Genomic DNA, 25,822 nt, shown 5'->3' with positions numbered 1-25,822 from the left:
GGCCTGTGCTGTTGGATAAATGCTAAACTGAGCCTTTGGGTTAGGGTATTATGCAAACATGAAGGTAGGGTTATAGGATTGTCTTCGTAACTTCAGGTACTTGCCACCTAATCACCTGAATCCATAAATTGAGACATTGTGCTGGGGCCAGCAGCTTACGGCCATACCACCCTGAGCACGCCCGACCTCGTCTGATCTCGGAAGCTGAGCAGGGCTGGGCTTGGTTAGTACTTGGATGGGAGACTCCCTGGGAATACCTGGTGCTGTAAGCCTTTCATTTTCATGTCATTGAACCGCTTTTGATCCAGAGAAGGGGTGTATTAAAAGACCAAAAGCAGCTGCCCATTAATGAGGGCACATTAACGACATTGCTTTTGGCTGTTTTCCAATGTCTTGTGCTGCTAGCTGATGCCACCTACACCACACCAGGGCCTGAGTGACCGGCTGGGGCCACTTACACCACATCAGGGCCTGTGGCTCTGGCTGAGGCCACTTACACCACACCAGGGCCTGTGGCTGCTGGCTGAGGCCACTTACACCACACCAGGGCCTGTGGCTGCTGGCTGAGGCCACTTACACCACACCAGGGCCTTAGTTGCTATTGAGGCCAATTACACCACACCATGGTCTGTGCTCTTGCTCAGGCCACTTACACCACACCAGGGCCTGTGGCACTGGATGAGGCCACTTACACCACACCAGGGCCTGTGGCTGCTGGCTGAGGCCACTTACACCACACAAGGGCTTGTGGCTGCTGGCTGAGGCCACCTACACCACACCAGGGCCTGTGGCTGCTGGCTGAGGCCACCTACACCACACCAGGGCCTGTGGCTCTTGCTCAGGCCACTTACACCACACCAGGGCCTGTGGCTCTTGCTCAGGCCACTCATATCACACCAGGCCCTGTGCTTCTGGCTGAGGCCACTTAGACCACACCAGGGCCTGTGGCTGCTGGCTGAGGCCATCTACACCACAACAGGGCCTGTGGCTCTTGCTCAGGCCAGTTACACCACACCAGGGCCTGTGGCTGCTGGCTGAGGCCACTTACACCACACAAGGGCCTGTGGCTGCTGGCTGAGGCCACCTACACCACACCAGGGCCTTAGTTGCTATTGAGGCCAATTACACCACACCAGGGTCTGTGGCTCTTGCTCAGGCCACTTACACCACACCAGGGCCTGTGGCACTGGCTGAGGCCACTTACACCACACCAGGGCCTGTGGCTGCTGGCTGAGGCCACTTACACCACACAAGGGCTTGTGGCTGCTGGCTGAGGCCACCTACACCACACCAGGGCCTGTGGCTGCTGGCTGAGGCCACCTACACCACACCAGGGCCTGTGGCTCTTGCTCAGGCCACTTACACCACACCAGGGCCTGTGGCTCTTGCTCAGGCCACTCATATCACACCAGGCCCTGTGCTTCTGGCTGAGGCCACTTAGACCACACCAGGGCCTGTGGCTGCTGGCTGAGGCCATCTACACCACAACAGGGCCTGTGGCTCTTGCTCAGGCCAGTTACACCACACCAGGGCCTGTGGCTGCTGGCTGAGGCCACTTACACCACACAAGGGCCTGTGGCTGCTGGCTGAGGCCACCTACACCACACCAGGGCCTTAGTTGCTATTGAGGCCAATTACACCACACCAGGGTCTGTGGCTCTTGCTCAGGCCACTTACACCACACCAGGGCCTGTGGCACTGGCTGAGGCCACTTACACCACACAAGGGCCTTTGGCTGCTGGCTGAGGCCACCTACACCACACCAGGGCCTGTGGCTGCTGGCTGAGACCACTTACACCACACCAGGGCATGTGGCTTTTGCTCAGGCCACTTACACCACACCAGGGCCTGTGGCTCTTGCTCAGGCCACTTACACCACACCAGGGCCTGTGGCTGCTGGCTGAGGCCACTTACACCACACCAGGGCCTGTGGCTGCTGGCTGAGGCCACTTACACCACACCAGGGCCTGTGGCGGCTGGCTGAGGCCACCTACACCACACCAGGGCCTGAGTGACCGGCTGGGGCCACTTACACCACATCAGGGCCTGTGGCTCTGGCTGAGGCCAGTTACACCACAACAGGGCCTGTGGCTGCTGCCTGAGGCCACATACACCACACCAGGGCCTTAGTTGCTATTGAGGCCAATTACACCACACCAGGCTCTGTGGCTCTTGCTGAGGCCACCTACACCACACCAGGGCCTGTGGCTGCTGGCTGAGGCCACTTACACCACACCAGGGCCTGTGGCTGCTGGCTGAGGCCACCTACACCACACCAGGGCCTGTGGCTGCTTGCTGAGGCGACTTACACCACACCAGGGCCTGTTGCTGCTGGCTGAGGCCACTTACACCACACCAGTGCCTGTGGCTTCTGGCTGAGGCGACTTACACCACATCAGGGCCTTAGTTGCTATTGAGGCCAATTACACCACACCAGGGTCTGTGGCTCTTGCTGAGGCCACTTAGACCACACCAGGGCCTGTGGCTGCTGGCTGAGGCCACTTACACCACACCAGGGCCTGTGGCTGCTGGCTGAGGCCACCTACACCACACCAGGGCCTGTGGCTGCTTGCTGAGGCGACTTACACCACACCAGGGCCTGTTGCTGCTGGCTGAGGCCACTTACACCACACCAGTGCCTGTGGCTTCTGGCTGAGGCGACTTACACCACATCAGGGCCTGTGGCTCTGGCTGAGGCCACTTACACCACACCAGGGCCTGTGGCTGCTGGCTGAGGCCAGTTACACCACACCAGGGCCTGTGGCTGCTGGCTGAGGCCACATACACCACACCAGGGCCTTAGTTGCTATTGAGGCCAATTACACCACACCAGGGTCTGTGGCTCTTGCTCAGGCCACTAACATCACACCAGGGCCTGTGGCACTGGCTGAGGCCACTTACACCACACCAGGGCCTGTGGCTGCTGGCTGAGGCCACTTACACCACACAAGGGCTTGTGGCTGCTGGCTGAGGCCACCTACACCACACCAGGGCCTGTGGCTGCTGGCTGAGGCCACCTACACCACACCAGGGCCTGTGGCTCTTGCTCAGGCCACTTACACCACACCAGGGCCTGTGGCTCTTGCTCAGGCCACTTACACCACACCAGGGCCTGTGGCTCTTGCTCAGGCCACTCATATCACACCAGGCCCTGTGCTTCTGGCTGAGGCCACTTACACCACACCAGGGCCTGTGGCTGCTGGCTGAGGCCACCTACACCACACCAGGGCCTGTGGCTGCTGGCTGAGGCGACTTACACCACACCAGGGCCCTTTTGCTGCTGGCTGAGGCCACTTACACCACACCAGTGCCTGTGGCTTCTGGCTGAGGCGACTTACACCACACCAGGGCCTGTGGCTGCTGGCTGAGGCCACTTACACCACACCAGGGCCTGTGGCTCTTGCTCAGGCCACTCACATCACACCAGGCCCTGCGCTTCTGGCCCAGGCCATCTTCACCAAACCAGGCCCTGTGGCTCTTGCTCAGGCCACTTACACCACACCAGGGCCTGTGGCTCTGGCTTAGGCCACTTACACCACACCAGGGCCTGTGGCACTTGCTCAGGCCACTTACACCACACCAGGGCCTGTGGCTGCTGGCTGAGGCCACTTACACCACACCAGGGCCTTAGTTGCTATTGAGGCCAATTACACCACACCATGGTCTGTGGCTCTTGCTCAGGCCACTTACACCACACCAGGGCCTGTGGCACTGGCTGAGGCCACTTACACCACACCAGGGCCTGTGGCTGCTGGCTGAGGCCACTTACACCACACAAGGGCTTGTGGCTGCTGGCTGAGGCCACCTACACCACACCAGGGCCTGTGGCTGCTGGCTGATGCCACCTACACCACACCAGGGCCTGTGGCTGCTGGCTGAGGCCACTTACACCACACCAGGGCCTTAGTTGCTATTGAGTAGTGATGGGCAGATGAAGCCCCATGAAGCACTGGAGCTTTTCATCCAATTGGTTCACCCCAACGCGAAGCTTCATGAAGCTTCATTTGCTCTAGCAGGACACCTACTGGACGTAAAAATAATTAGCTGGCATGAATTTGAAGAGTGTGGCATTTTGCACACAGCCTGTAAATGTCAACAACAAAAGGAGTGTGTAAAACATGTATATTGTAGTGATGGCAGTATACTGTGTATATTTATGCTGGCAGTATGGAAAATGATTATTTGCGGCAAAGTTCGAACCGCTTCATGAACCAGTCACGTGGTACAGCCGGGCAGCGAGGCTTCGGACGTCATCATTTTCAGCTCCTCCCATAAATGAAGCAAGCCTCGATACGCGCTTCGCGGAAACGCCCCCTCCATTACTCGACACACGCTCCGAAGCCTCGATACAGAACGTCCCATCACTACTATTGAGGCCAATTACACCACACCATGGTCTGTGGCTCTTGCTCAGGCCACTTACACCACACCAGGGCCTGTGGCACTGGCTGAGGCCACTTACACCACACCAGGGCCTGTGGCTGCTGGCTGAGGCCACCTACACCACACCAGGGCCTGTGGCTGCTGGCTGAGGCGACTTACACCACACCAGGGCCCTTTTGCTGCTGGCTGAGGCCACTTACACCACACCAGTGCCTGTGGCTTCTGGCTGAGGCGACTTACACCACACCAGGGCCTGTGGCTGCTGGCTGAGGCCACTTACACCACACCAGGGCCTGTGGCTCTTGCTCAGGCCACTCACATCACACCAGGCCCTGCGCTTCTGGCCGAGGCCATCTTCACCAAACCAGGCCCTGTGGTTCTTGCTCAGGCCACTTACACCACAACAGGGCCTGTGGCTCTGGCTTAGGCCAATTACACCACACCAGGGTCTGTGGCTCTTGCTGAGGCCACTTACACCACACCAGGGCCTGTGGCTGCTGGCTGAGGCCACTTACACCACACCAGGGCCTGTGGCTGCTGGCTGAGACCACCTACACCACACCAGGGCCTGTGGCTGCTTGCTGAGGCGACTTACACCACACCAGGGCCTGTTGCTGCTGGCTGAGGCCACTTACACCACACCAGTGCCTGTGGCTTCTGGCTGAGGCCACTTACACCACACCAGGGCCTGTTGCTGCTGGCTTAGGCCACTTACACCACACCAGGGCCTGTGGCTGCTGGCTCAGGCCACTCATATCAAACCAGGTCCTGTGCTTCTGGCCGAGGCCATCTTCACCAAACCAGGCCCTGTGCTGCTAGCTGAGGCGACTTACACCACATCAGGGCCTGTGGCTCTGGCTGAGGCCACTTACACCACACCAGGGCCTGTGGCTGCTGGCTGAGGCCAGTTACACCACACCAGGGCCTGTGGTTGCTGGCTGAGGCCACATACACCACACCAGGGCCTTAGTTGCTATTGAGGCCAATTACACCACACCAGGGTCTGTGGCTCTCTCTCAGGCCACTCACATCACACCAGGCCCTGCGCTTCTGGCCACTTACACCACACCAGGGCCTGTGGCTGCTGGCTGAGGCCACTTACACCATACCAGGGCCTGTGGCTGCTGGCTGAGGCAACCTACACCACACCAGGGCCTTAGTTGCTATTGAGGCCAATTACACCACACCAGGGTCTGTGGCTCTTGCTCAGGCCACTTACACCACACCAGGGCCTGTGGCACTGGCTGAGGCCACTTACACCACACCAGGGCCTGTGGCTGCTGGCTTAGGCCACCTACACCACACCAGGGCCTTAGTTGCTATTGAGGCCAATTACACCACACAAGGTCCTGTGGCTGCTGGCTGAGGCCACCTACACCACACCAGGGCCTGTGGCTGCTGGCTGAGGCGACTTACACCACACCAGGGCCTGTGGCACTGGCTGAGGCCACTTACACCACATCAGGGCCTGTGGCTGCTGGCTGAGGCCACTTACACCACACAAGGGCTTGTGGCTGCTGGCTGAGGCCACCTACACCACACCAGGGCCTGTGGCTGCTGGCTGAGGCCACTTACACCACACCAGTGCCTGTGGCTTCTGGCTGAGGCGACTTACACCACACCAGGGCCTGTGGCTGCTGGCTGAGGCCACTTACACCACACCAAGGCCTGTGGCTCTTGCTCAGGCCACTCACATCACACCAGGCCCTGCGCTTCTGGCCGAGGCCATCTTCACCAAACCAGGCCCTGTGCTCCTTGCTGTGGCCATGTACAACACACCAGGCCCTGTGCTGGTTTCCTGAGGCCATCTTCAACAATCCAGGGCCTGTGCTGTTGGATAAATGCCAAACTGAGCCTTTGGGTTAGGGTATTATGCAAACATGCAGGTATGGTTATAGCATTGTCTTCGTAACTTCAGGTACTTGCCACCTAATCACTTGAATCCATAAATTGAGACATTGTGCTGGAGCCAGCAGCTTACGGCCATACCACCCTGAGCACGCCCGACCTCGTCTGATCTCGGAAGCTAAGCAGGGCTGGGCTTGGTTAGTACTTGGATGGGAGACTGCCTGGGAATACCTGGTGCTGTAAGCCTTTCATTTTCATGTCATTGAACCGCTTTTGATCCAGAGAAGGGGTGTATTAAAAGACCAGAAGCAGCTGCCCATTAATAAGGGCACATTAATCACATTGCTTTTGGCTCTTTTCCAATGTCTTGTGCTGCTAGCTGATGCCACCTACACCACACCAGGGCCTGAGTGACCGGCTGGGGCCACTTACACCACATCAGGGGCTGTGGCTCTGGCTGAGTCCAGTTACACCACACCAGGGCCTGTGGGTTCTGGCTGAGGCGACTTACACCACACCAGGGCCTGTGGCTGCTGGCTGAGGCCACTTACACCACACCAGGGCCTGTGGCTCTTGCTCAGGCCACTCACATCACACCAGGCCCTGCGCTTCTGGCCGAGGCCATCTTCACCAAACCAGGCCCTGTGCTGCTAGCTGTGGCCATGTACAACACACCAGGCCCTGTGCTGGTTCCTGAGGCCATCTTCAACAATCCAGGGCCTGTGCTGTTGGATAAATGCTAAACTGAGCCTTTGGGTTAGGGTATTATGCAAACATGAAGGTAGGGTTATAGGATTGTCTTCGTAACTTCAGGTACTTGCCACCTAATCACCTGAATCCATAAATTGAGACATTGTGCTGGGGCCAGCAGCTTACGGCCATACCACCCTGAGCACGCCTGACCTCGTCTGATCTCGGAAGCTGAGCAGGGCTGGGCTTGGTTAGTACTTGGATGGCCTGGGAATACCTGGTGCTGTAAGCTTTTCATTTTCATGTCATTGAACCGCTTTTGATCCAGAGAAGGGGTGTATTAAAAGACCAAAAGCAGCTGCCCATTAATGAGGGCACATTAACGACATTGCTTTTGGCTCTTTTCCAATGTCTTGTGCTGCTAGCTGATGCCACCTACACCACACCAGGGCCTGAGTGACCGGCTGGGGCCACTTACACCACATCAGGGCCTGTGGCTCTGGCTGAGGCCACTTACACCACACCAGGGCCTGTGGCTGCTGGCTTAGGCCACCTACACCACACCAGGGCCTTAGTTGCTATTGAGGCCAATTACACCACACCATGGTCTGTGGCTCTTGCTCAGGCCACTTACACCACACCAGGGCCTGTGGCTGCTGGCTGAGGCCACTTACACCACACCAGGGCCTGTGGCGGCTGGCTGAGGCCACCTACACCACACCAGGGCCTGAGTAACCGGCTGGGGCCACTTACACCACATCAGGGCCTGTGGCTCTGGCTGAGGCCAGTTACACCACAACAGGGCCTGTGGCTGCTGCCTGAGGCCACATACACCACACCAGGGCCTTAGTTGCTATTGAGGCCAATTACACCACACCAGGGTCTGTGGCTCTTGCTCAGGCCACTCACATCACACCAGGCCCTGCGCTTCTGGCCACTTACACCACACCAGGGCCTTATTTGCTGGCTGAGGCCACATACACCAAACCAGGGCCTTAGTTGCTATTGAGGCCAATTACACCACACAAGGGCCTGTGGCTGCTGGCTGAGGCCACTTACACCACACCAGGGCCTGTGGCTGCTGGCTGAGGCCACCTACACCACACCAGGGCCTTAGTTGCTATTGAGGCCAATTACACCACACCAGGGCCTGTGGCTCTTGCTCAGGCCACTTACACCACACCAGGGCCTGTGGCACTGGCTGAGGCCACTTACACCACACTAGGGCCTGTGGCTGCTGGCTGAGGCCACCTACACCACACCAGGGCCTTAGTTGCTATTTAGGCCAATTACACCACACAAGGGCCTGTGGCTGCTGGCTGAGGCCACCTACACCACACCAGGGCCTGTGGCTGCTGGCTGAGGCCACTTACACCACACCAGGGCCCTTTTGCTGCTGGCTGAGGCCACTTACACCACACCAGTGCCTGTGGCTTCTGGCTGAGGCGACTTACACCACACCAGGGCCTGTGGCTGCTGGCTGAGGCCACTTACACCACACCAAGGCCTGTGGCTCTTGCGCAGGCCACTCACATCACACCAGGCCCTGCGCTTCTGGCCGAGGCCATCTTCACCAAACCAGGCCCTGTGCTGCTTGCTGTGGTCATGTACAACACACCAGGCCCTGTGCTGGTTCCTGAGGCCATCTTCAACAATCCAGGGCCTGTGCTGTTGGATAAATGCCAAACTGAGCCTTTGGGTTAGGGTATTATGCAAACATGCAGGTATGGTTATAGGATTGTCTTCGTAACTTCAGGTACTTGCCACCTAATCACTTGAATCCATAAATTGAGACATTGTGCTGGAGCCAGCAGCTTACGGCCATACCACCCTGAGCACGCCCGACCTCGTCTAATCTCGGAAGCTAAGCAGGGCTGGGCTTGGTTAGTACTTGGATGGGAGACTGCCTGGGAATACCTGGTGCTGTAAGCCTTTCATTTTCATGTCATTGAACCGCTTTTGATCCAGAGAAGGGGTGTATTAAAAGACCAAAAGCAGCTGCCCATTAATGAGGGTACATTAACGACATTGCTTTTGGCTCTTTTCCAATGTCTTGTGCTGCTAGCTGATGCCACCTACACCACACCAGGGCCTGAGTGACCGGCTGGGGCCATTTACACCACATCAGGGCCTGTTGCTCTGGCTGAGTTCAGTTACACCACAACAGGGCCTGTGGCTGCTGGCTGAGGCCACATACACCACACCAGGGCCTTAGTTGCTATTTAGGCCAATTACACCACACCAGGGTCTGTGGCTCTTGCTCAGGCCACTTACACCACACCAGGGCCTGTGGCTGCTGGCTGAGGCCACTTACACCACACCAGGGCCTGTGGCTGCTGGCTGAGGCCACTTACACCACACCAGGGCCTGTGGCTGCTGGCTGAGGCCACTTACACCACACCAGGGCCTGTGGCTGCTGGCTGAGGCCACCTACACCACACCAGGGCCTGTGGCTGCTGGCTGAGGCCACTTACACCACACCAGGGCCCTTTTGCTGCTGGCTGAGGCCACTTACACCACACCAGTGCCTGTGGCTTCTGGCTGAGGCGACTTACACCACACAAGGGCCTGTGGCTGCTGGCTGAGGCCAATTACACCACACCAGGGTCTGTGGCTCTTGCTCAGGCCACTTACACCACACCAGGGCCTGTGGCACTGGCTGAGGCCACTTACACCACACCAGGGCCTGTTGCTGCTGGCTGAGGCCACCTACACCACACCAGTGCCTGTGGCTGCTGGCTGAGGCCACTTACACCACACCAGGGCCTGTGGCTGCTGGCTGAGGCCACCTACACCACACCAGGGCCTGTGGCTGCTGGCTGAGGCCACTTACACCACACCAGGGCCTGTGGCTGCTGGCTGAGGCCACTTACACCACACCAGGGCCTGTGGCTGCTGGCTGAGGCCACCTACACCACACCAGGGCCTGTGGCTGCTGGCTGAGGCCACTTACACCACACCAGGGCCCTTTTGCTGCTGGCTGAGGCCACTTAAACCACACCAGTGCCTGTGGCTTCTGGCTGAGGCGACTTACACCACACCAGGGCCTGTTGCTGCTGGCTGAGGCCACTTACACCACACCAGGGCATTAGTTGCTATTGAGGCCAATTACACCACACCAGTGTCTGTGGCTCTTGCTCAGGCCACTTACACCACACCAGGGCCTGTGGCTCTTGCTCAGGCCACTTACACCACACCAAGGCCTGTGGCACTGGCTGAGGCCACTTACACCACACCAGGGCCTGTGGCTGCTGGCTGAGGCCACTTACACCACACCAGGGCCTGTGGCTGCTGGCTGAGGCCACTTACACCACACCAGGGCCTGTGGCTGCTGGCTGAGGCCACCTACACCACACCAGGGCCTGTGGCTGCTGGCTGAGGCGACTTACACCACACCAGGGCCCTTTTGCTGCTGGCTGAGGCCACTTACACCACACCAGTGCCTGTGGCTTCTGGCTGAGGTGACTTACACCACACCAGGGCCTGTGGCTGCTGGCTGAGGCCACTTACACCACACCAGGGCCTGTGGCTGCTGGCTGATGCCACCTACACCACACCAGGGCCTGAGTGACCGGCTGGGGCCACTTACACCACATCAGGGCCTGTTGCTCTGGCTGAGTTCAGTTACACCACACCAGGGCCTGTGGCTGCTGGCTGAGGCCAGTTACACCACACCAGGGCCTTAGTTGCTATTGAGGCCAATTACACCACACCAGGGTCTGTGGCTCTTGCTCAGGCCACTCACATCACACCAGGCCCTGCGCTTCTGGCCGAGGCCATCTTCACCAAACCTGGCCCTCTGCTGCTAGCTGTGGCCATGTACAACACACCAGGCCCTGTGCTGGTTCCTGAGGCCATCTTCAACAATCCAGGGCCTGTGCTGTTGGATAAATGCTAAACTGAGCCTTTGGGTTAGGGTATTATGCAAACATGAAGGTAGGGTTATAGGATTGTCTTCGTAACTTCAGGTACTTGCCACCTAATCACCTGAATCCATAAATTGAGACATTGTGCTGGGGCCAGCAGCTTACGGCCATACCACCCTGAGCACGCCCGACCTCGTCTGATCTCGGAAGCTGAGCAGGGCTGGGCTTGGTTAGTACTTGGATGGGAGACTCCCTGGGAATACCTGGTGCTGTAAGCCTTTCATTTTCATGTCATTGAACCGCTTTTGATCCAGAGAAGGGGTGTATTAAAAGACCAAAAGCAGCTGCCCATTAATGAGGGCACATTAACGACATTGCTTTTGGCTGTTTTCCAATGTCTTGTGCTGCTAGCTGATGCCACCTACACCACACCAGGGCCTGAGTGACCGGCTGGGGCCACTTACACCACATCAGGGCCTGTGGCTCTGGCTGAGGCCACTTACACCACACCAGGGCCTGTGGCTGCTGGCTGAGGCCACTTACACCACACCAGGGCCTGTGGCTGCTGGCTGAGGCCACTTACACCACACCAGGGCCTTAGTTGCTATTGAGGCCAATTACACCACACCATGGTCTGTGGCTCTTGCTCAGGCCACTTACACCACACCAGGGCCTGTGGCACTGGCTGAGGCCACTTACACCACACCAGGGCCTGTGGCTGCTGGCTGAGGCCACTTACACCACACAAGGGCTTGTGGCTGCTGGCTGAGGCCACCTACACCACACCAGGGCCTGTGGCTGCTGGCTGAGGCCACCTACACCACACCAGGGCCTGTGGCTCTTGCTCAGGCCACTTACACCACACCAGGGCCTGTGGCTCTTGCTCAGGCCACTCATATCACACCAGGCCCTGTGCTTCTGGCTGAGGCCACTTAGACCACACCAGGGCCTGTGGCTGCTGGCTGAGGCCATCTACACCACAACAGGGCCTGTGGCTCTTGCTCAGGCCAGTTACACCACACCAGGGCCTGTGGCTGCTGGCTGAGACCACTTACACCACACAAGGGCCTGTGGCTGCTGGCTGAGGCCACCTACACCACACCAGGGCCTTAGTTGCTATTGAGGCCAATTACACCACACCAGGGTCTGTGGCTCTTGCTCAGGCCACTTACACCACACCAGGGCCTGTGGCACTGGCTGAGGCCACTTACACCACACCAGGGCCTGTGGCTGCTGGCTGAGGCCACTTACACCACACAAGGGCTTGTGGCTGCTGGCTGAGGCCACCTACACCACACCAGGGCCTGTGGCTGCTGGCTGAGGCCACCTACACCACACCAGGGCCTGTGGCTCTTGCTCAGTCCACTTACACCACAACAGGGCCTGTGGCTCTTGCTCAGGCCAGTTACACCACACCAGGGCCTGTGGCTGCTGGCTGAGGCCACTTACACCACACAAGGGCCTGTGGCTGCTGGCTGAGGCCACCTACACCACACCAGGGCCTTAGTTGCTATTGAGGCCAATTACACCACACCAGGGTCTGTGGCTCTTGCTCAGGCCACTTACACCACACCAGGGCCTGTGGCACTGGCTGAGGCCACTTACACCACACCAGGGCCTGTGGCTGCTGGCTGAGGCCACTTACACCACACAAAGGCCTTTGGCTGCTGGCTGAGGCCACCTACACCACACCAGGGCCTGTGGCTGCTGGCTGAGACCACTTACACCACACCAGGGCATGTGGCTTTTGCTCAGGCCACTTACACCACACCAGGGCCTGTGGCTCTTGCTCAGGCCACTTACACCACACCAGGGCCTGTGGCTGCTGGCTGAGGCCACTTACACCACACCAGGGCCTGTGGCTGCTGGCTGAGGCCACTTACACCACACCAGGGCCTGTGGCGGCTGGCTGAGGCCACCTACACCACACCAGGGCCTGAGTGACCGGCTGGGGCCACTTACACCACATCAGGGCCTGTGGCTCTGGCTGAGGCCAGTTACACCACAACAGGGCCTGTGGCTGCTGCCTGAGGCCACATACACCACACCAGGGCCTTAGTTGCTATTGAGGCCAATTACACCACACCAGGGTCTGTGGCTCTTGCTGAGGCCACCTACACCACACCAGGGCCTGTGGCTGCTGGCTGAGGCCACTTACACCACACCAGGGCCTGTGGCTGCTGGCTGAGGCCACCTACACCACACCAGGGCCTGTGGCTGCTTGCTGAGGCGACTTACACCACACCAGGGCCTGTTGCTGCTGGCTGAGGCCACTTACACCACACCAGTGCCTGTGGCTTCTGGCTGAGGCGACTTACACCACATCAGGGCCTTAGTTGCTATTGAGGCCAATTACACCACACCAGGGTCTGTGGCTCTTGCTGAGGCCACTTAGACCACACCAGGGCCTGTGGCTGCTGGCTGAGGCCACTTACACCACACCAGGGCCTGTGGCTGCTGGCTGAGGCCAGTTACACCACACCAGGGCCTGTGGCTGCTGGCTGAGGCCACATACACCACACCAGGGCCTTAGTTGCTATTGAGGCCAATTACACCACACCAGGGTCTGTGGCTCTTGCTCAGGCCACTAACATCTCACCAGGGCCTGTGGCACTGGCTGAGGCCACTTACACCACACCAGGGCCTGTGGCTGCTGGCTGAGGCCACTTACACCACACAAGGGCTTGTGGCTGCTGGCTGAGGCCACCTACACCACACCAGGGCCTGTGGCTGCTGGCTGAGGCCACTTACACCACACAAGGGCTTGTGGCTGCTGGCTGAGGCCACCTACACCACACCAGGGCCTGTGGCTGCTGGCTGAGGCCACCTACACCACATCAGGGCCTGTGGCTCTGGCTGAGGCCACTTACACCACACCAGGGCCTGTGGCTGCTGGCTGAGGCCAGTTACACCACACCAGGGCCTGTGGCTGCTGGCTGAGGCCACTTACACCACACCAGTGCCTGTGGCTTCTGGCTGAGGCGACTTACACCACACCAGGGCCTGTGGCTGCTGGCTGAGGCCACTTACACCACACCAGGGCCTGTGGCTCTTGCTCAGGCCACTCACATCACACCAGGCCCTGCGCTTCTGGCCGAAGCCATCTTCACCAAACCAGGCCCTGTGGCTCTTGCTCAGGCCACTTACACCACACCAGGGCCTGTGGCTCTGGCTTAGGCCACTTACACCACACCAGGGCCTGTGGCACTTGCTCAGGCCACTTACACCACACCAGGGCCTGTGGCTGCTGGCTGAGGCCACTTACACCACACCAGGGCCTGTGGCTCTTCCTCAGGCCACTTACACCACACCAGGGCCTGTGGCTCTTGCTCAGGCCACTCATATCACACCAGGCCCTGTGCTTCTGACTGAGGCCATCTTCACCAAACCAGGCCCTGTGCTGCTTGCTGTGGCCATGTACAACACACCAGGCCCTGTGCCGTTTCCTGAGGCCATCTTCAACAATCCAGGGCCTGTGCTGTTGGATAAATGCCAAACTGAGCCTTTGGGTTAGGGTATTATGCAAACATGCAGGTATGGTTATAGGATTGTCTTCGTAACTTCAGGTACTTGCCACCTAATCACTTGAATCCATAAATTGAGACATTGTGCTGGGGCCCAGCAGCTTACGGCCATACCACCCTGAGCACGCCCGACCTCGTCTGATCTCGGAAGCTAAGCAGGGCTGGGCTTGGTTAGTACTTGGATGGGAGACTGCCTGGGAATACCTGTTGCTGTAAGCCTTTCATTTTCATGTCATTGAACCGCTTTTGATCCAGAGAAGGGGTGTATTAAAAGACCAAAAGCAGCTGCCCATTAATAAGGGCACATTAATCACATTGCTTTTGGCTCTTTTCCAATGTCTTGTGCTGCTAGCTGATGCCACCTACACCACACCAGGGCCTGAGTGACCGGCTGGGGCCACTTACACCACATCAGGGGCTGTGGCTCTGGCTGAGGCCAGTTACACCACACCAGGGCCTGTGGGTTCTGGCTGAGGCGACTTACACCAAACCAGGGCCTGTGGCTGCTGGCTGAGGCCACTTACACCACACCAGGGCCTTAGTTGCTATTGAGGCCAATTACACCACACCATGGTCTGTGGCTCTTGCTCAGGCCACTTACACCACACCAGGGCCTGTGGCACTGGCTGAGGCCACTTACACCACACCAGGGCCTGTGGCTGCTGGCTGAGGCCACTTACACCACACCAGGGCCTGTGGCTGCTGGCTGAGGCCACTTACACCACACCAGGGCCTTAGTTGCTATTGAGGCCAATTACACCACACCATGGTCTGTGGCTCTTGCTCAGGCCACTTACACCACACCAGGGCCTGTGGCACTGGCTGAGGCCACTTACACCACACCAGGGCCTGTGGCTGCTGGCTGAGGCCACTTACACCACACAAGGGCTTGTGGCTGCTGGCTGAGGCCACCTACACCACACCAGGGCCTGTGGCTCTTGCTCAGGCCACTTACACCACACCAGGGCCTGTGGCTCTTGCTCAGGCCACTTACACCACACCAGGGCCTGTGGCTCTTGCTCAGGCCACTCATATCACACCAGGCCCTGTGCTTCTGGCTGAGGCGACTTACACCACACCAGGGCCTGTGGCTTCTGGCTGAGGCGACTTACACCACACCAGGGCCTGTGGCTGCTGGCTGAGGCCACTTACACCACACCAGGGCCTGTGGCTCTTGCTCAGGCCACTCACATCACACCAGGCCCTGCGCTTCTGGCCGAGGCCATCTTCACCAAACCAGGCCCTGTGGCTCTTGCTCAGGCCACTTACACCACACCAGGGCCTGTGGCTCTGGCTTAGGCCACTTACACCACACCAGGGCCTGTGGCACTTGCTCAGGCCACTTACACCACACCAGGGCCTGTGGCTGCTGGCTGAGGCCACTTACACCACACCAGGGCCTGTGGCTCTTGCTCAGGCCACTTACACCACACCAGGGCCTGTGGCACTGGCTGAGGCCACTTAGACCACACCAGGGCCTGTGGCTGCTGGCTGAGGCCACTCACACCACACCAGGGCCTGTGGCTGCTAGCTGAGGCCACTTACACCAAACCAGGGCCTGTGGCTGCTTGCTGAGGCCATCTTCACCAAACCAGGCCCTGTGCTGCTTGCTGTGGCCATATAAAACACACCAGGTCCTGTGCTGGTTCTTGAGGCCATCTTCAACAATCCAGGGCCTGTGCTGTTGGATAAATGCCAAACTGAGCCTTTTGGTTAGGGTATTATGCAAACATGCAGGTATGGTTATAGGATTGTCTTCGTAACTTCAGGTACTTGCCACCTAATCACTTGAATCCATAAATTGAGACATTGTGCTGTGGCCAGCAGCTTACGGCCATACCACCCTGAGCACGCCCGACCTCGTCTGATCTCGGAATTTAAGCAGGGCTGGGCTTGGTTAGTACTTGGATGGGAGACTGCCTGGGAATACCTCGTGCTGTAAGCCTTTGATTTTCATGTCATTGAACCGCTTTTGATCCAGAGAAGGGTTGTATTAAAAGACCAGAAGCAGCTCCCCATTAATGAGGGCACATTAACGACATTGCTTTTGGCTGTTTTCCAATGTCTTGTGCTGCTAGCTGATGCCACCTACACCACACCAGGGCCTGAGTGACCGGCTGGGGCCACTTACACCACATCAGGGCCTGTTGCTCTGGCTGAGGCCACTTACACCACACCAGGGCCTGTGGCTGCTGCCTGAGGCCACCTACACCACACCAGGGCCTTAGTTGCTATTGAGGCCAATTACACCACACCAGGGTATGTGGCTCTTGCTCAGGCCACTTACACCACACCAGGGCCTTAGTTGCTATTGAGGCCAATTACACCACACCAGGCCCTGCGCTTCTGGCCGAGGCCACCTACACCACACCAGGGCCTTAGTTGCTATTGAGGCCAATTACACCACACAAGGGCATGTGGCTGCTGGCTGAGTCCACCTACTCCACACCAGGGCCTGTGGCTGCTGGCTGAGGCCACTTACACCACACCAGGGCCCTTTTGCTGCTGGCTGAGGCCACTTACACCACACCAGTGCCTGTGGCTTCTGGCTGAGGCGACTTACACCACACCAGGGCCTGTGGCTGCTGGCTGAGGCCACTTACACCACACCAAGGCCTGTGGCTCTTGCGCAGGCCACTCACATCACACCAGGCCCTGCGCTTCTGGCCGAGGCCATCTTCACCAAACCAGGCCCTGTGCTGCTTGCTGTGGCCATGTACAACACACCAGGCCCTGTGCTGGTTCCTGAGGCCATCTTCAACAATCCAGGGCCTGTGCTGTTGGATAAATGCCAAACTGAGCCTTTGGGTTAGGGTATTATGCAAACATGCAGGTATGGTTATAGGATTGTCTTCGTAACTTCAGGTACTTGCCACCTAATCACTTGAATCCATAAATTGAGACATTGTGCTGGAGCCAGCAGCTTACGGCCATACCACCCTGAGCACGCCCGACCTCGTCTGATCTCGGAAGCTAAGCAGGGCTGGGCTTGGTTAGTACTTGGATGGGAGACTGCCTGGGAATACCTGGTGCTGTAAGCCTTTCATTTTCATGTCATTGAACCGCTTTTGATCCAGAGAAGGGGTGTATTAAAAGACCAAAAGCAGCTGCCCATTAATAAGGGCACATTAATCACATTGCTTTTGGCTCTTTTCCAATGTCTTGTGCTGCTAGCTGATGCCACCTACACCACACCAGGGCCTGAGTGACCGGCTGGGGCCACTTACACCACATCAGGGGCTGTGGCTCTGGCTGAGGCCAGTTACACCACACCAGGGCCTGTGGGTTCTGGCTGAGGCGACTTACACCAAACCAGGGCCTGTGGCTGCTGGCTGAGGCCACTTACACCACACCAGGGCCTTAGTTGCTATTGAGGCCAATTACACAACACCATGGTCTGTGGCTCTTGCTCAGGCCACTTACACCACACCAGGGCCTGTGGCACTGGCTGAGGCCACTTACACCACACCAGGGCCTGTGGCTGCTGGCTGAGGCCACTTACACCACACCAGGGCCTGTGGCTGCTGGCTGAGGCCACTTACACCACACCAGGGCCTTAGTTGCTATTGAGGCCAATTACACCACACCATGGTCTGTGGCTCTTGCTCAGGCCACTTACACCACACCAGGGCCTGTGGCACTGGCTGAGGCCACTTACACCACACCAGGGCCTGTGGCTGCTGGCTGAGGCCACTTACACCACACAAGGGCTTGTGGCTGCTGGCTGAGGCCACCTACACCACACCAGGGCCTGTGGCTCTTGCTCAGGCCACTTACACCACACCAGGGCCTGTGGCTCTTGCTCAGGCCACTTACACCACACCAGGGCCTGTGGCTCTTGCTCAGGCCACTCATATCACACCAGGCCCTGTGCTTCTGGCTGAGGCCACTTACACCACACCAGGGCCTGTGGCTGCTGGCTGAGGCCATCTACACCACACCAGGGCCTGTGGCTTCTGGCTGAGGTGACTTACACCACACCAGGGCCTGTGGCTGCTGGCTGAGGCCACTTACACCACACCAGGGCCTGTGGCTCTTGCTCAGGCCACTCACATCACACCAGGCCCTGCGCTTCTGGCCGAGGCCATCTTCACCAAACCAGGCCCTGTGGCTCTTGCTCAGGCCACTTACACCACACCAGGGCCTGTGGCTCTGGCTTAGGCCACTTACACCACACCAGGGCCTGTGGCACTTGCTCAGGCCACTTACACCACACCAGGGCCTGTGGCTGCTGGCTGAGGCCACTTACACCACACCAGGGCCTGTGGCTCTTGCTCAGGCCACTTACACCACACCAGGGCCTGTGGCACTGGCTGAGGCCACTTAGACCACACCAGGGCCTGTGGCTGCTGGCTGAGGCCACTCACACCACACCAGGGCCTGTGGCTGCTAGCTGAGGCCACTTACACCAAACCAGGGCCTGTGGCTGCTTGCTGAGGCCATCTTCACCAAACCAGGCCCTGTGCTGCTTGCTGTGGCCATGTAAAACACACCAGGTCCTGTGCTGGTTCTTGAGGCCATCTTCAACAATCCAGGGCCTGTGCTGTTGGATAAATGCTAAACTGAGCCTTTGGGTTAGGGTATTATGCAAACATGCAGGTATGGTTATAGGATTGTCTTCGTAACTTCAGGTACTTGCCACCTAATCACTTGAATCCATAAATTGAGACATTGTGCTGGGACCAGCAGCTTACGGCCATACCACCCTGAGCACGCCTGACCTCGTCTGATCTCGGAAGCTAAGCAGGGCTGGGCTTGGTTAGTACTTGGATGGGAGACTGCCTGGGAATACCTGGTGCTGTAAGCCTTTCATTTTCATGTCATTGAACCGCTTTTGATCCAGAGAAGGAGTGTATTAAAAGACCAGAAGCAGCTCCCCATTAATGAGGGCACATTAACGACATTGCTTTTGGCTGTTTTCCAATGTCTTGTGCTGCTAGCTGATGCCACCTACACCACACCAGGGCCTGAGTGACCGGCTGGGGCCACTTACACCACATCAGGGCCTGTTGCTCTGGCTGAGGCCACTTACACCACACCAGGGCCTGTGGCTGCTGGCTGAGGCCACCTACACCACACCAGGGCCTTAGTTGCTATTGAGGCCAATTACACCACACCAGGGTATGTGGCTCTTGCTCAGGCCACTTACACCACACCAGGGCCTTAGTTGCTATTGAGGCCAATTACACCACACCAGGGCCTGTGGCTCTTGCTCAGGCCACTCACATCACACCAGGCCCTGCGCTTCTGGCCGAGGCCACCTACACCACACCAGGGCCTTAGTTGCTATTGAGGCCAATTACACCACACCAGGGCCTGTGGCACTGGCTGAGGCCACTTACACCACACCAGGGCCTGTGGCTGCTGGCTGAGGCCACTTACACCACACCAGGGCCTTATTTGCTATTGAGGCCACTTACACCACACCAGGGCCTGTGGCTCTTGCTCAGGCCACTCACATCACACCAGGCCCTGCGCTTCTGGCCGAGGCCATCTTCACCAATCCAGGCCCTGTGCTGCTTGCTGTGGCCATCTTCAACAATCCAGGGCCTGTGCTGTTGGATAAATGCCAAACTGAGCCTTTGGGTTAGGGTATTATGCAAACATGCAGGTATGGTTATAGGATTGTCTTCGTAACTTCAGGTACTTGCCACCTAATCACTTGAATCCATAAATTGAGACATTGTGCTGGGGCCAGCAGCTTACGGCCATACCACCCTGAGCACGCCCGACCTCGTCTGATCTCGGAAGCTAAGCAGGGCTGGGCTTGGTTAGTACTTGGATGGGAGACTGCCTGGGAATACCTGGTGCTGTAAGCCTTTCATTTTCATGTCATTGAACCGCTTTTGATCCAGAGAAGGGGTGTATTAAAAGACCAAAAGCAGCTGCCCATTAATGAGGGCACATTAACGACACTGCTTTTGGCTGTTTTCCAATGTCTTGTGCTGCTAGCTGATGCCACCTACACCACACCAGGGCCTGTGGCTGCTGGCTGAGGCGACTTACACCACACCAGGGCCCTTTTGCTGCTGGCTGAGGCCACTTACACCACACCAGTGCCTGTGGCTTCTGTCTGAGGCGACTTACACCACACCAGGGCCTGTGGCTGCTGGCTGAGGCCAATTACACCACACCAGGGTCTGTGGCTCTTGCTCAGGCCACTTACACCACACCAGGGCCTGTGGCACTGGCTGAGGCCACTTACACCACACCAGGGCCTGTGGCTGCTGGCTGAGGCCACTTACACCACACCAGGGCCTGTGGCTGCTGGCTGAGGCCACTTACACCACACCAGGGCCTGTGGCTGCTGGCTGAGGCCACCTACACCACACCAGGGCCTGTGGCTGCTGGCTGTTGCCACTTACACCACACCAGGGCCTGTGGCTCTTGCTCAGGCCACTCACATCACACCAGGCCCTGCGCTTCTGGCCGAGGCCATCTTCACCAAACCAGGCCCTGTGGCTCTTGCTCAGGCCACTTACACCACACCAGGGCCTGTGGCTCTGGCTTAGGCCACTTACACCACACCAGGGCCTGTGGCACTTGCTCAGGCCACTTACACCACACCAGGGCCTGTGGCTGCTGGCTGAGGCCACTTACACCACACCAGGGCCTGTGGCTCTTGCTCAGGCCACTTACACCACACCAGGGCCTGTGGCACTGGCTGAGGCCACTTAGACCACACCAGGGCCTGTGGCTGCTGGCTGAGGCCACTCACACCACACCAGGGCCTGTGGCTGCTAGCTGAGGCCACTTACACCAAACCAGGGCCTGTGGCTGCTTGCTGAGGCCATCTTCACCAAACCAGGCCCTGTGCTGCTTGCTGTGGCCATGTAAAACACACCAGGTCCTGTGCTGGTTCTTGAGGCCATCTTCAACAATCCAGGGCCTGTGCTGTTGGATAAATGCCAAACTGAGCCTTTTGGTTAGGGTATTATGCAAACATGCAGGTATGGTTATAGGATTGTCTTCGTAACTTCAGGTACTTGCCACCTAATCACTTGAATCCATAAATTGAGACATTGTGCTGGGACCAGCATCTTACGGCCATACCACCCTGAGCACGCCTGACCTCGTCTGATCTCGGAAGCTAAGCAGGGCTGGGCTTGGTTAGTACTTGGATGGGAGACTGCCTGGGAATACCTGGTGCTGTAAGCCTTTGATTTTCATGTCATTGAACCGCTTTTGATCCAGAGAAGGGGTGTATTAAAAGACCAAAAGCATCTGCCCATTAATGAGGGCACATTAACGACATTGCTTTTGGCTCTTTTCCAATGTCTTGTGCTGCTAGCTGATGCAACCTACACCACACAAGGGCCTGAGGGACCGGCTGGGGCCACTTACACCACATCAGGGCCTGTGGCTGCTGGCTGAGGCCACTTACACCACACCAGGGCCTGTGGCTGCTGGCTGAGGCCACCTACACCACACCAGGGCCTTAGTTGCTATTGAGGCCAATTACACCACACCAGGGTCTGTGGCTCTTGCTCAGGCCACTTACACCACACCAGGGCCTGTGGCACTGGCTGAGGCCACTTACACCACACCAGGGCCTGTGGCTGCTGGCTTAGGCCACCTACACCACACCAGGGCCTTAGTTGCTATTGAGGCCAATTACACCACACAAGGGCCTGTGGCTGCTGGCTGAGGCCACCTACACCACACCAGGGCCTGTGGCTGCTGGCTGAGGCCACTTACACCACACCAGGGCCCTTTTGCTGCTGGCTGAGGCCACTTACACCACACCAGTGTCTGTGGCTTCTGGCTGAGGCGACTTACACCACACCAGGGCCTGTGGCTGCTGGCTGAGGCCACTTACACCACACCAGGGCCTGTGGCTGCTGGCTGAGGCCACCTACACCACACCAGGGCATTAGTTGCTATTGAGGCCAATTACACCACACCAGGGCCTGTGGCTGCTGGCTGAGGCCACTTACACCACACCAAGGCCTGTGGCTCTTGCTCAGGCCACTCACATCACACCAGGCCCTGCGCTTCTGGCCGAGGCCATCTTCACCAAACCAGGCCCTGTGCTCCTTGCTGTGGCCATGTACAACACACCAGGCCCTGTGCTGGTTCCTGAGGCCATCTTCAACAATCCAGGGCCTGTGCTGTTGGATAAATGCCAAACTGAGCCTTTGAGTTAGGGTATTATGCAAACATGCAGGTATGGTTATAGCATTGTCTTCGTAACTTCAGGTACTTGCCACCTAATCACTTGAATCCATAAATTGAGACATTGTGCTGGGGCCAGCAGCTTACGGCCATACCACCCTGAGCACGCCCGACCTCGTCTGATCTCGGAAGCTAAGCAGGGCTGGGCTTGGTTAGTACTTGGATGGGAGACTTCCTGGGAATACCTGGTGCTGTAAGCCTTTCATTTTCATGTCATTGAACCGCTTTTGATCCAGAGAAGGGGTGTATTAAAAGACCAAAAGCAGCTGCCCATTAATGAGGGCACATTAACGACACTGCTTTTGGCTCTTTTCCAATGTCTTGTGCTGCTAGCTGATGCAACCTACACCACACAAGGGCCTGAGTGACCGGCTGGGGCCATTTACACCACATCAGGGCCTGTGGCTCTGGCTGAGGCCACTTTCACCACACCAGGGCCTGTGGCTGCTGGCTGAGGCCACCTACACCACACCAGGGCATTAGTTGCTATTGAGGCCAATTACACCACACCAGGGTCTGTGGCTCTTGCTCAGGCCACTTACACCACACCAGGGCCTGTGGCTCTTGCTCAGGCCACTTACACCACACCAGGGCCTGTGGCTGCTGGCTGAGGCCACCTACACCACGCCAGGGCATTAGTTGCTATTGAGGCCAATTACACCACACCAGGGTCTGTGGCTCTTGCTCAGGCCACTTACACCACACCAGGGCCTTTGGCTCTTGCTCAGGCCACTTACACCACACCAGGGCCTGTGGCACTGGCTGAGGCCACTTACACCACACCAGGGCCTGTGGCTGCTGGCTGAGGCCACTTACACCACACCAGGGCCTGTGGCTGCTGGCTGAGGCCACTTACACCACACCAGGGCCTGTGGCTGGTGGCTGAGGCCACCTACACCACACCAGGGCCTGTGGCTGCTGGCTGAGGCCACTTACACCACACCAGGGCCCTTTTGCTGCTGGCTGAGGCCACTTACACCACACCAGTGCCTGTGGCTTCTGTCTGAGGCGACTTACACCACACCAGGGCCTGTGGCTGCTGGCTGAGGCCAATTACACCACACCAGGGTCTGTGGCTCTTGCTCAGGCCACTTACACCACACCAGGGCCTGTGGCACTGGCTGAGGCCACTTACACCACACCAGGGCCTGTGGCTGCTGGCTGAGGCCACTTACACCACACCAGGGCCTGTGGCTGCTGGCTGAGGCGACTTACACCACACCAGGGCCTGTGGCTGCTGGCTGAGGCCACCTACACCACACCAGGGCCTGTGGCTGCTGGCTGAGGCGACTTATACCACACCAGGGCCCTTTTGCTGCTGGCTGAGGCCACTTACACCACACCAGTGCCTGTGGCTTCTGGCTGAGGCGACTTACACCACACCAGGGCCTGTGGCTCTTGCTCAGGCCACTTACACCACACCAAGGCCTGTGGCTCTTGCTCAGGCCACTCACATCACACCAGGCCCTGCGCTTCTGGCCGAGGCCATCTTCACCAATCCAGGCCCTGTGCTGCTTGCTGTGGCCATCTTCAACAATCCAGGGCCTGTGCTGTTGGATAAATGCCAAACTGAGCCTTTGGGTTAGGGTATTATGCAAACATGCAGGTATGGTTATAGGATTGTCTTCGTAACTTCAGGTACTTGCCACCTAATCACTTGAATCCATAAATTGAGACATTGTGCTGGGGCCAGCAGCTTACGGCCATACCACCCTGAGCACGCCCGACCTCGTCTGATCTCGGAAGCTAAGCAGGGCTGGGCTTGGTTAGTACTTGGATGGGAGACTGCCTGGGAATACCTGGTGCTGTAAGCCTTTCATTTTCATGTCATTGAACCGCTTTTGATCCAGAGAAGGGGTGTATTAAAAGACCAAAAGCAGCTGCCCATTAATGAGGGCACATTAACGACACTGCTTTTGGCTGTTTTCCAATGTCTTGTGCTGCTAGCTGATGCCACCTACACCACACCAGGGCCAGAGTGACCGGCTGGGACCACTTACACCACATCAGGGCCTGTGGCTCTGGCTGAGGCCACTTACACCACACCAGGGCCTGTGGCTGCTGGCTGAGGCCACTTACACCACACCAGTGCCTGTGGCTTCTGGCTGAGGCGACTTACACCACACCAGGGCCTGTGGCTCTTGCTCAGGCCACTTACACCACACCAAGGCCTGTGGCTCTTGCTCAGGCCACTCACATCACACCAGGCCCTGCGCTTCTGGCCGAGGCCATCTTCACCAATCCAGGCCCTGTGCTGCTTGCTGTGGCCCCTTACACCAAACCAGGGCCTGTGGCTGCTGGCTGAGGCCAGTTACACCACACCAGAGCCTGTGGCTGCTGGCTAAAGCCACTTACACCACACCAGGGCCTTAGTTGCTATTGAGGCCACTTACACCACACCAGGGCCTGTGGCTGCTGGCTGAGGCCACCTACACCACACCAGGGCCTGTGGCTGCTGGCTGAGGCCACTTACACCACACCAGGGCCTGTGGCTGCTGGCTGAAGCCACTTACACCACACCAGGGCCTTAGTTGCTATTGAGGCCACTTACACCACACCAGGGCCTGTGGCTGCTGGCTGAGGCCACCTACACCACACCAGGGCCCTTTTGCTGCTGGCTGAGGCCACTTACACCACACCAGTGCCTGTGGCTTCTGGCTGAGGCCACTTACACCACACCAGGGCCTGTGGCTGCTGGCTGAGGCCACTTACACCACACCAGGGCCTGTGGCTCTTGCTCAGGCCACTTACACCACACCAGGGCCTGTGGCACTGGCTGAGGCCACTTACACCACACCAGGGCCTGTGGCTGCGGGCTGAGGCCACTTACACCACACAAGGGCTTGTGGCTGCTGGCTGAGGCCACCTACACCACACCAGGGCCTGTGGCTGCTGGCTGAGGCCACCTACACCACACCAGGGCCTGTGGCTCTTGCTCAGGCCACTTACACCACACCAGGGCCTGTGGCTCTTGCTCAGGCCACTTACACCACACCAGGGCCTGTGGCTCTTGCTCAGGCCACTCATATCACACCAGGCCCTGTGCTTCTGGCTGAGGCCACTTAGACCACACCAGGGCCTGTGGCTGCTGGCTGAGGCCACCTACACCACACCAGGGCCTTAGTTGCTATTGAGGCCAATTACACCACACCAGGGTATGTGGCTCTTGCTCAGGCCACTTACACCACACCAGGGCCTTAGTTGCTATTGAGGCCAATTACACCACACCAGGGCCTGTGGCTCTTGCTCAGGCCACTCACATCACACCAGGCCCTGCGCTTCTGGCCGAGGCCACCTACACCACACCAGGGCCTTAGTTGCTATTGAGGCCAATTA

At 58.2% G+C, this 25,822-nt stretch overlaps 6 non-coding genes and 7 pseudogenes across 6 annotated transcripts; all 13 read left to right on the top strand.

Moving 5' to 3' along the window:
• The first annotated feature begins 153 nt into the window (after positions 1–153).
• Positions 154–272, top strand: LOC147300217 (5S ribosomal RNA; annotated as a pseudogene).
• Positions 273–6,358: 6,086 nt separating this feature from the next.
• On the top strand, positions 6,359–6,477 carry LOC147300216 (5S ribosomal RNA). Its single transcript, XR_015128019.1, has one exon. It is a non-coding gene; the product is annotated as a 5S ribosomal RNA (ribosomal RNA).
• Positions 6,478–7,101: 624 nt separating this feature from the next.
• LOC147300215 (5S ribosomal RNA) lies at positions 7,102–7,213 on the top strand (annotated as a pseudogene).
• Positions 7,214–8,734: 1,521 nt separating this feature from the next.
• Positions 8,735–8,853, top strand: LOC147300214 (5S ribosomal RNA; annotated as a pseudogene).
• A 2,093-nt stretch (positions 8,854–10,946) lies between these two features.
• LOC147300213 (5S ribosomal RNA) lies at positions 10,947–11,065 on the top strand (annotated as a pseudogene).
• A 3,346-nt stretch (positions 11,066–14,411) lies between these two features.
• LOC147300212 (5S ribosomal RNA) lies at positions 14,412–14,530 on the top strand (annotated as a pseudogene).
• A 1,607-nt stretch (positions 14,531–16,137) lies between these two features.
• Positions 16,138–16,256, top strand: LOC147300211 (5S ribosomal RNA; annotated as a pseudogene).
• Positions 16,257–17,233: 977 nt separating this feature from the next.
• On the top strand, positions 17,234–17,352 carry LOC147300210 (5S ribosomal RNA). Its single transcript, XR_015128018.1, has one exon. It is a non-coding gene; the product is annotated as a 5S ribosomal RNA (ribosomal RNA).
• Positions 17,353–18,999: 1,647 nt separating this feature from the next.
• LOC147300209 (5S ribosomal RNA) lies at positions 19,000–19,118 on the top strand. The gene has a single exon (XR_015128072.1). It is a non-coding gene; the product is annotated as a 5S ribosomal RNA (ribosomal RNA).
• Positions 19,119–20,011: 893 nt separating this feature from the next.
• On the top strand, positions 20,012–20,130 carry LOC147300208 (5S ribosomal RNA). Its single transcript, XR_015128017.1, has one exon. It is a non-coding gene; the product is annotated as a 5S ribosomal RNA (ribosomal RNA).
• A 1,220-nt stretch (positions 20,131–21,350) lies between these two features.
• Positions 21,351–21,469, top strand: LOC147300207 (5S ribosomal RNA; annotated as a pseudogene).
• Positions 21,470–22,567: 1,098 nt separating this feature from the next.
• On the top strand, positions 22,568–22,686 carry LOC147300206 (5S ribosomal RNA). Its single transcript, XR_015128114.1, has one exon. It is a non-coding gene; the product is annotated as a 5S ribosomal RNA (ribosomal RNA).
• A 1,495-nt stretch (positions 22,687–24,181) lies between these two features.
• On the top strand, positions 24,182–24,300 carry LOC147300205 (5S ribosomal RNA). The gene has a single exon (XR_015128016.1). It is a non-coding gene; the product is annotated as a 5S ribosomal RNA (ribosomal RNA).
• Positions 24,301–25,822: the final 1,522 nt, after the last annotated feature.

Source organism: Aulonocara sp. 'chitande type north' Nkhata Bay, unplaced genomic scaffold (assembly GCF_057382095.1).
Source record: "Aulonocara sp. 'chitande type north' Nkhata Bay isolate Kocher_YH1m ecotype deep benthic unplaced genomic scaffold, A_spYH_male_GT1.1 unmapped_scaffold_35, whole genome shotgun sequence".
Classification (NCBI taxonomy): domain Eukaryota; kingdom Metazoa; phylum Chordata; class Actinopteri; order Cichliformes; family Cichlidae; genus Aulonocara; species Aulonocara sp. 'chitande type north' Nkhata Bay.
The sequence above is the reverse complement of the archived record's forward strand: the minus strand, read 5'-3'. Positions and strand labels throughout refer to the sequence as shown.